Source organism: Orcinus orca, chromosome 15, assembly GCF_937001465.1.
Source record: "Orcinus orca chromosome 15, mOrcOrc1.1, whole genome shotgun sequence".
NCBI classification, from domain to species: domain Eukaryota; kingdom Metazoa; phylum Chordata; class Mammalia; order Artiodactyla; family Delphinidae; genus Orcinus; species Orcinus orca.
The window spans coordinates 53,626,013-53,637,273 of record NC_064573.1 but is presented as its reverse complement, the minus strand read 5'-3'; the positions used below and the strand labels follow the sequence as shown (position 1 = coordinate 53,637,273).

Below are 11,261 nucleotides of genomic sequence, written 5' to 3'. Positions count from 1 at the left end.
CCTCAGTGGGACTGGAGCTCCTGTTTCACTCTCAGCAGGGAGCAAAGGAGGGCCACTCTTTTCGCTTGTCCCATGCTTGTCCAATTGGTAAATTTAGGGTAAAGGTCCCTGCATTTGTGAGTCTTAGGGTGTTATATCTTGCTGTCTGTCATATTGTCAACTTAACAGATCTCTGAAGGCCAGGACTCATCTGTGCTTCCAGTACCCCACTCACTTTTGATGGAAATGTAAACTAATTCAAATTTCCAATTCTCTGCCACCACAAAGGAGAACAAGAAAAATCTCTATAAACTGGTATGAGCAATTACCAGTATAAGTCATTGTGAAAAGGTAAAAACAAGTGTGTACAGTATATGACTTTGGTGCCAAAAAAAAAAAAAAACAGAAAAATGAAGGGGGGGGAGGAAGGAAGAAAGGGATGGAAGGAAAAGCCTAAAATAATGAAAATGATGGGGTAGATGGGAACAAGGAAGGACAGAAATGGTAAGAAGTGTACCACCTTTTTATAGTCTAAGTTTTGAACCATAACAATATTTTATCATGTTTCACATATTCAAAAATAAAATTAAATCAAAAGCATGAAAAAATAAACCCTAAATCATATATATATAGAGAAATAAATGGACATAACTCCATAGCAAATTGATAACATTGATTATGAAAAAATAAATTAAAAAGAGAACTTCCAGATACAGAACTTAATGTACTGTTTCAAGGAAAGAAATAAATCCAAAGAGGTCTTAAAGTTGACTTAGTAAGTTTGCTATTAGTGGAAATATTAGTAGTGTAATTCTAAAACTATTATCTGTGTGTGTACATATAGACTAAAGCTAATATGTAAATATAATAATGTCATTAGAGTCTAGGATTTTCACTGTAAGCAAGAGGATATTCAAATACAAAACTTTAAAAATATAAGCAAGGAAACACTGTAGTATTACATTTGACTGGAAATACCTATACGAACTCATGTTATTTGCGAGATATACATTACCTAAAGCTCTATCTGTAACAGAGAAGAACAAACCTGACTCTATATTGGATCTATTCCTCTAGCTCTAACCTTTGTGCTCTGTTGCCTGTGCTGAGTCATGGTGGCTCTGCACGTTTCCTGGAAGAATGTTACCTATAGCCTGAAATATACATAATAGCCCTGTCTCAATGTTCTGTCTCCCAGGCTTGATCTTTAAAGGTATAACATTCTTCCATTCATATAAAGATAAAAAGTTGCAGAACAGAAAATAACCATTGTCTTGCTGGAGGTTTACAGGACCATTGTGACCAGACCTAAGTGGAGAGCTGCAACAACATAGGATTATCACACCCCCTCTGGTGACTGGCAAGCACCAAGAAGTCTGCAACAACCAGCCACACTCCCCTCCCCTTTTAATATAAAAGACGCCTGAATTATAACGCAGGTAAGATGGTTCTCTGGGACACTAATCCACTATCTTCTGAGTCTGCTGGCTTTCCAAATAAAATCACTATTTCTTGCCCCAACACGTGTCTCTGGATTTATTGACCTGTCATGCAACAAGGAGTAGGAGCTTGCACTCAGTAACATGTCTACCTACTGAAAAGATCTATAAGAAATGCCACATCAGTAACAATGAACACATTACACCCAGAAATTGTTTTCTAAATATGATTCTTCTCGAAATGGTCTAGAGCTCCTTGGGAAAATGGCTGGTTCCAGGTGTGGTGCAGAAAAAGTAGGAGAACCTGGAACAGCTTGTAGTTCCAGAAAGCAAGGGACTGCTCAGTGATTAATGGGGTCACACCAAAACGACCCAGGAGCCAGCTTGCAAGAGCTGTCAGCAGCCAAAAATGACTAACAAATGTAAAAGCAGCCAAAAATGACTAACAAATGACTAACAAATATAATACTATAAATAATTTGTTTACAGTGATACTTTTTTTTTTAAAGGAAAGAAGATAAAGAGAAAGAGGGAAGCTAGCTAGTAAATGTAGGACAGAATTAGAAAATGACCATTCTTCATTGTAATATTTGGTTTAGGCCAGGATCATCAATGGACACTAAACCTCTGGGTAAGAGAATACTGGGAAATAGATTATCATAGTAGCAAAGTATCATATATCATAGACTGATTGTTGATTACTGATGGGGAATTGGCAATTAAAAGGTCTGACAGTCATCATTGTAACCCAAGTGTAACAAAAGTAAGGTCACCAACAGTGGGATAACCTAACATTTATGTACCTCCTGATATAAGACATCAAGAAGAATACATCACTTATGTAGCATTATTGTAAGAAATGTTTATCCAGTATTAGATCATGAGGAAACTGGCAAACAATTCCAGAATGTGTGACATTCTATGAACTGAATGGCTTGGGCTCTTTAAATATTCAAGTTCACTTTAAAAAGAGGCAAAAGAGACAGAAAATTAAATTCAATTGTGAACTTTGAGTCTTGGATCAAAAAGAAAGAGCCTTAAAAGATAATACAGGAAAAAACTGGGAAATTTGTGTATGGACTCTACATAGTCTTTGATCCAGCAATTTCACTTGGAGAAATCTATCCTAGGGATACAGTCACAGAAATAGACAAAACTACATAAAACCATTTGCAATAGCAAAAAAAAAAGAAGAACCTCAAAGTTCATCAAAATGAGAGTTATTTAATCTAGGTATTATTATATAGTCACTGAAAATCAAAACAAATTTATTTGTACTAAAATTATCAGCTGTCCAAAATAAATATATTGCCAAGCAGGAGGAAAGACAAGCCCTAGGACAGTATTATGTTTTGACACTATTTTTCTTTTAAATAATCTTAACAAATACTGACAAAATTAAAAGCTTATTTATATTATAACATATAATATTTCTACATGGCATGATTTGAGGATGCACTGTCTATAACAGATACCATAGAATTCAGTCTTTTCACAAAGCATGTGTTATTTTATAATATCTTCAATTTAAATTCCCCCTTCTCCTACTACTCTTGCTAAGAAAATGTGTGCAAAACAAATGCAAAACCCCAAACTGTAACATTTCTAGAATAAAACATGGGAGAAAATCTCTATTACTTTAGTTAAGGCAAATATTTCATAGACATGACATCAAAAGAATGGTTCATTAAAGAAAAACTGATAGACTTCATCAAAATTAATATCTGTTCTTCAAAAGGCACTGTTAATAAAATGAAAAGGAAAGTCACATACTGGTAGAAAATATTTTAAATCACATATCTGATAAAAGATATATCTCAAATATATTAACAAAAAATTCTCAAATTTTAATAAGAAAACAACCACCAAAAAATGGACAAAATTTGAACAAGTGTTTCAGCAAATAAGCCTGTGATAATATACTCAACATCACTAGTCACTAAAGAAATGTGAATGAAACCATAATTAGATACCATTAAATATCTATTAAAACGGTTTTAAAAACCCCCTACAATATCAAGTGTTGTTGAGGATGCAGAGCAACCTCCTAAAAAGCAAATCTATACTTATCATGTGACCCAGAAACTCTACTCCCAAGTATAATAAAAATATAAACCTCTATTTATGAACACTTACAATAGCCAAAACAGGAGAAAACCCCAAACGTCCCTCAACAAGAGAATGGATTGACAAACTGGCACATCCTTATAATGTTACACTGCTCAGCAGTAAAAAGGAAAAACAACTGGTCAACACAACGTGGGTGAATCTAAAATGCATCCTGGTAAGTGAAAGAAGCTGGATTCAAAAGGGCACATGTTGTATAATTCCATTTATTTGACATTCTTGCAAGCGTACAATCATAAGACCAATTCTTGAGAGGGGATGGAGATGTTAGGAGGATTTGTATAATAAAGAGCATGCGACCTTTATGGGGGTGAAGTAACTATTGTAAATCTCTATCGTGGTGGTGATTATACAACTGTCTACATTTGTCAAACGTCACACAGCTAATCACCGAAAACAGGAAATCTTAATACATGTAAATTGAGTGAAAATAAGGACACATTATATCAAATTTTGTTAGTTTTAGCTAAACTGCTTAGAGGGAAATTTATGGGATTAATGCTTATATTTAAAAAAAAGAATTTTCTCTAATCAATGATCTATGCTTCAATTTAAGAAATAAGAAAAAGATAAGCAAATTTAATCTAAAGGAAGGCAAGAACAAAAGTAAGCATAAAAATCAATGAAATAGAAACAGAAAAGTGATAAAGAAAATGAGCTAAGATATAGACCTTCAAGATGGTGGAGGAGTAAGGCACGGAGATCAACTTCTTCCTCACAAATACATCAGAAACACATCTACATGTGGAACAACTCCTACAGAATACCTAATGAATGCTGGCAGAAGACCTCAGACTTCCCAAAAGGTAAGAAACTCCCCACGTACCTGGGTACGGCAAAAGAAAAACGAAAAAAAGAAAAAAATACAGACAGGGCCTGCACCTCTAGGAGAGAGCAGTGAAGGAGGGAAAGTTTCCACACAATAGGGAGCCCCTTCACTGGCAGAGAAGTGGGGGTCGCAGGGGGAAAGCTTCGGAGCCACAGGGGACAGCACAGCAATAGGGGTGCAGAGGGCAAAGTAGAGAGATTCCCGCACAGAGGTGCCGACCAGCACTCACCAGCCCGAGAGGCTTGTCTGCTCACCCACTGGACGGGTGGGGGCTGGGAGCTGAGGCTCGGGCTTCGGAGGTCAGATTCCAGGGAGAGGACTGGGGTTGGCTGCGTGAAAACAGCCTGAAGGGGGCTAGTGGACCACAGCTAGACGGGAGAGAGTCCGGGAAAAAGCCTGGAACTGCCTAAGAGGCAAGAGACCATTGTTTCGGGGTGTGCGAGGAGAGGGGATTCAGAGCGCCGCCTAAATGAGCTCCAGAGATAGGCGCGAGCCATTGCTATCAGCGCAGACACCAGAGACGGACATGAGACGCTAAGGCTGCTGCTGCAGCCACCAAGAAGCCTGTGAGCAAGCACAGGTCACTATCCACACCTCCCCTCCCGAGAGCCTGTGCAGCCCGCCACAGACAGGGTCCCGTGAACCAGGGACAACTTCCCTAGGAGAAAAAATGGCACGCCACAGGCTGTTGCAACATCACACCGGCCTCTGTCGCCACAAGCTCACCCCACATTTCGTACCCCTCCCTCCCCCTCAGCCTGAGTGAGCCAGAGCCCCCGAATAAGCTGCTCCTTTAACACCATCCAGTCTGAGGGAAGAATACACACCCTCAGGTGACCTACACCGAGAGGCGGGGCCAAATCCAAAGCTGAACCCCAGGAGCTGTGTGAACAAAGAAGAGAAAGGCAAATTTCTCCCAGCAGCCTCAGGAGCAAGGCTAAAATCTCCACAAGCAACCTAATGTGCCCTGAGTCTCTGGAATACCTGAATAGACAATGAATCATTCCAAAATTGAGGCAGTGGACTTTGGGAACAACTGTAGACTTGGGGTTTCCTTTCTGCATCTAATTTGTTTCTGGTTCTATGTTTATCTTAGTTTAGTAATTAGAGTTCATTATCACTGGTAGATTTTTTTATTGATTTGGTTGCTCTCTTTTTTATTTTTTATATATAGATATATACTTTTTTTTCTCTTTTTGTGAGTGTGTATGTGTATGCTTCTTTGTCTGATTTTGTCTGTATAGTTTTGCTTTTACCATTTTTCTTAGGGTTCTGTCTGTCCATTTTCTTTTTTGTTTGTTTGCTTTAGTATAGTTTTTAGCACTTGTTATTGCCGGATTTGTTGTTTGGTTTGGTTGTGCTCTTCTTTCTTTCTTTTTTAAATTTTTTTCTTACTTTTTATTTTTTTTATTTTTAATAATTTTTAAATTTTTTATTTTAATTATTTTATTTATTTATTTTCTTTCTTTCTTTTTTTCCTCCCTTTTCTTCTGAGGCATGTGGCTGACAGGGTTTTGGGGCTCCAGCCAGCTGTCAGGCCTGTGCCTTTGAGGTGGGAGAGCTGATTCAGGACATTGGTCCAGGAGAGACCTCCCGGCTCCATGTAATATCAAACAGTGAAAGCTCTCCCAGATACCTCCATCTCAACACTAAGACCCAGCTCCACTCAATGACCAGCAAGCTACAGTGCTGGACAAACTATGCCAAACAACTAGCAAGACAGGAACACAACCCCACACATTAGCAGAGAGCCTGGCTAAAATTATAATAAGGTCACAGACACCCGAAAAAGCACCACTGGACGCAGTTCTGCCCACCAGAAAGACAAGATCCACTTCATCCACCAGAACACAGGCACCAGTCCCCTCCACCAGGAAGCCTACACAACCCACTGGGGGCAGACACCAAAAACAACAGGAACTACGAACTTGCAGCCTGCAAAAGGAGACCCCAAAAACAGTAAGTTAAGCAAAATGAGAAGACAGAGAAACACACAGCAGATGAAAGAGCAAGGTAAACCCCCACCAGACCAAACAAATGAAGAGGAAATAGGCAGTCTACCTGATAAAGAATTCAGAGTAATGATAGTAAAGATGATCCAAAATCTTGGAAATAGAATGGAGAAAATACGAAAATGTTTAAGAAGGACCTAGAAGAACTAACGAGCAAACAAACAATGATGAACACCACAATAAATGAAATTAAAACTTCTCTAGAAGGAATCAATAGCAGAATAACTGAGGCAGAAAAACAAATAAGCGACGTGGAAGATAAAATAGGGAAATAACTACTGCAGAGCAGAATAAAGAAAAAAGGATGAAAAGAATTGAGGACAGTCTCAGATACCTCTGGGACAATATTAAATGCACCAACATAAGAATTATAGGGGTCCCAGAAGAAGAGGAGAAAAAGAAAGGGGCTGAGAAAATATTTGAAGAAATTATAGTTGAAAACTTACCTAATACGAGAAAGGAAATAGTCAATCAGTCCAGGAAGCACAGGGAGTCCCATACAGCATATGTACAAGGAGAAACATGCCAAGAAACATATTAATCAAACTATCAATAATTAAATACAAAGAAAAAATATTAAAAGCATCAAGCATAAAACAGCAAATAACAAGGAAATCCCCAAAAGATTAACTGCTGATCTCTCAGCAGAAACTCTGCAAGCCAGAAGGGAGTGGCAGGACATATTTAAAGTGTCCTATGACAGGAAAGGGAAAAACCTACAACCAAGATTACTCTACCCAGCAAGGATATTGTTGAGACTCAACGGAGAAATTAAAACCTTTAGAGACAAGCAGAAGCTAAGAGAATTCAGCACCACCAAACCAACTTTACAACAAATGCTAAAGGAACTTCTCTAGGCAGGAAACACAAGAGAAGGAAAAGACCTACAATAACAAACTCAAAACACTTGAGAAAATGGTAATAGGAACATACATATCAATAATTACCTTAAACACAAATGGACTAAAAGCTCCAACCAAAAGACATAGACTGGCTGAATGGATACAAAAACAAGACCCGTATATATGCTGTCTACAAGATACCCACTTCAGACCTAGGGACACATACAGACTGAAAGTGAGGGGATGGAAAAAGATATTCCATGCAAATGGAAATAAAAGAAAGCTGAAGTAGCAATTCTCATATCAGACAAAATAGACTTTAAAATAAAGACTATTACAAGAGAAAAAGAGGACAGTACATAATGATCAAGGGATCAATCCAAGAGAAGATTAACTATTTTAAATATTTATGCACCCAACATAGGAGCAACTCAATACATAAGGCAAATGCTAACAGCCATAAAAGGGGAAATAGACAGTAACACAATCATAGTAGGGGACTTTAACACCCCACTTTCACCAATGGACAGATCATCCAAAATGAAAATAAAAAAATAGAAAATAAACAAACATAAGCTTTAAATGGTAAATTAAACAAGGTGGACTTAATTGATATTTATAGGACATTCCATCCAAAAACAACAGAATACACTTTCTTCTCAAGCGCTCATGGAACATTTTCCAGGATAAATCATATCTTGGGTCACAAATCAAGCCTTGGTAAATTTAAGAAAATTGAAATTGTATCAAGTATCTTTTCTGACCACAACGCTATGAGACTAGATATCAGTTACAGGAAAAAATCTGTAAAAAATACAAACACATGGAGGCTAAACAATACACTACTAAATAACCAAGAGATCACTGAAGAAATCAAAGAGGAAATCAAAAAATACCGAGAAACAAATGACAAAGAAAACACAATGACCCAAAACCTCTGGGATGCAGCAAAAGCAGTTCTAAGAGGGAAGTTTATAGCAATACAATCCTACCTCTAGAAACAAGGAACATCTCAAATAAACAATCTAACCTTACACCTAAAGCAATTAAGGAAAGAAGAACAAAAAACCCCCAAAGTTAGCAGAAGGAAAGGAATCATAAAGATCAGATCAGAAATAAATGAAAAAGAAATGAAGGAAACAATAGCAAAGATCAATAAAACTAAAAGCTGGTTCTTTGAGAAGATAAACAGAATTGATAAACCATTCGCCAGACTCATCAAGAAAAAAAGGGAGAAGACTCAAATCAATAGAATTAGAAATGAAAAAGGAGAAGTAACAACTGACACTGCAGAAATACAAAGGATCATGAGAGATTACTACAAGCAACTATATGCCAATAAAATAGACAACCTGGAAGAAATGGACAAATTCTTAGAAAAGTACAACCTTCTGAAACGGAACCAGGAATAAACAGAAAATACAAACAGACCAATCACAAGCACTGAAATTGAGACTGTGATTAAAAATCTTCCAACAAACAAAAGTCCAGGACCAGATGGCTTCACAGGCAAATTCTATCAAACATTTAGAGAAAAGTTAACACCTATCCTTCTCAAACTCTTCCAGAATATAGGAGAGGGAGGAACTTTCCCAAACTCATTCTAAGAGGCCACCATCACCCTGATACCAAAAGCAGAAAAAGATGTCACAAAAAAAGAAAACTACAGGCCAATATCACTGATGAACATAGATGTAAAAATCCTCAACAAAATACTAGCAAACAGTACATTAAAAGGATAATACACCATGATCAAGTGGGTTTTATACCAGGAATACAAGGATTCTTCAATATACACAAATCAAGCAGTGTGATAAACCATATTAACAAACTGAAGGAGAAAAACCATATGATCATCTCAATAGATGCAGAAAAAACTTTTGACACAATTCAACACCCATTTATGATAAAAACCCTCCAGAAAGTAGGCATAGAGGGAACTTACCTCAACATAATAAAGGCCATATATGACAAACCCACAGCCAACATCGTTCTCAATGGTGAAAACTAAGATCAGGAACAAGACAAGGTTGCCCACTCTCACCACTATTATTCAACATAGTTTTGGAAGTTTTAGCCACAGCAATCAGAGAAGAAAAAGAAATAAAAGGAATCCAAATCAGAAAAGAAGTAAAGCTGTCACTGTTTGCAGATGACATACTATACATAGAGAATCCTAAATATGCTACCAGAAAACTACTAGAGCTAATCAATGATTTTGGTAAAGTAGCAGGATACAAAATTAATGCACAGAAATCTCTTGCATTCCTATGCACTAATGACAAAAAATCGGAAAGAGAAATTAAGGAAACACTCCGATTTACCATTGCAACAAAAAGAATAAAATACCTAGGAATAAATCTACCTAAGGAGAGCACTGGTTCTGAGTGAATATAAGAATGCGTGCATAGAGAGGTGTGCATGGAGAGGCAAGCAACAGCATGAACAGCCACACTTTTAGAAGATTCTAGCCAGTGTGCAGGAAAGCGGCAGAAAGTAGGAATGAATGGGAGAAGGACCCAGGGTCACGAGACCGTTGGGTGGGCAGAGTCAGCGGCCAGGGAGGTTCTAGTCTGTTCTGCCTCACAGCAGCCGCCCCCTCTATGCTGTCATGCTGAGCTAGCACCTGGGCCTGGGATTGGGCCTCAGCCTCCGCCGCGCCTGCCACCTCCTGCTGCCTCCCGCTGCCTCCAGATCATAGACACCCTCAAAGTGAGTGAGCTTCGAGCCTTCGTGAAAATGTGCAAGCAGGATCCAAGTGTTCTGCACACCGAGGAAATGTGCTTCCTGAGGGAGTGGGTGGAGAGCATGGCGGGTAAAATACCACCTGTTACTCATAAAACTAAATTGGAAGAAAATACCAAGGAAGAAAAAACGGTAAAAAGGAGGAGGAAAACAAAGACAGACGAACCATCAAGTGAGGAAAGTGATCTAGAAATTAACAATGAAGGTGTGACTGAACCAGACCCTGATGCCCCTTAAGAAATGGGAGATGAAAATGTAGAGATAACTGAGGAGATGATGGATCAGGCAAATGATAAAAAAGTGTCTTCCACTGATGCCCTAAATGATGGTGAACTACAGAAAGCCATTGACTTGTTCACAGATGCAATCAAGCGAAATCCTCGTTTGGCCATTCTGTATGCCAAGAGATCAAGTGTCTTCATCAAATTACAGAAGCCCAATGCTGCCTTCCGAGACTGTGACACAGCTATTGAAATAAATCCTGATTCTGCTTAGCCATACAAGTGGCGAGGGAAAGCACACAGACTTTTGGGCCATTGGGAAGAAGCTGCCCATGATCTTGCCCATGGCTGTAAGTTGGATTATGATGAAGATACTAGTGCAATGTTGAAAGAAGTTCAACCAAGGGCCCAGAAAATTGCTGAACACAGGAGAAAGTATGAGCGAATATATGAAGAGCGAGAGATCAAAGAAAGAATAGAAAGGGTCAAGAAGGCTGGGGAAGAACATGAGAGAGCTCCGAGGGAGGAAGAAGCCAGACGACAATCAGGGGATCAGTATGGCTCTTTTCCAGGTGGCTTTCCTGGCAGAATGCCTGGTAATTTTCTTGGAGGAATGCCTGGAATGGGAGGGAGCATGCCTGGAATGGCAGGAATGCCTGGGCTCAATGAAATTCTTAGCGATCCAGAGGTACTTGTATGGTTATACAGGATCCAGAAGTTATAGTGGCCTTCCAGGATGTGGCTCAGAACCCGGGAACTATGTCAATATATCAGAACAACCCAAAGGTTATGAATCTTATCAGTAAATTGTCGGGCAAATTTGGAGGTAAAGCATAATGCCCTTCTGACAAATAAAGCCCCTGCTGAAGGAAAAGCAACTTAGATCACCTAATGGATGTTGCAATAATACAAACCAGTGTACCTCTGGCCTTCTCATGAAGAAAGCTGGGGTGCTTTGAAGATAATCTCTACCCCTCTGCCCCAAATGCAGCTGAAACATTTTACAGTGGTTTGCCATTAGGGTATTCATTCAGATATTGTTTTCTTACTAGAAATTAAAAATTTTA

At 38.6% G+C, this 11,261-nt stretch overlaps 1 pseudogene; it reads left to right on the top strand.

The window, feature by feature from the left end:
- The first annotated feature begins 9,730 nt into the window (after window positions 1–9,730).
- Window positions 9,731–11,031, top strand: LOC101280500 (hsc70-interacting protein-like; annotated as a pseudogene).
- The last annotated feature ends 230 nt before the right edge of the window (window positions 11,032–11,261 follow it).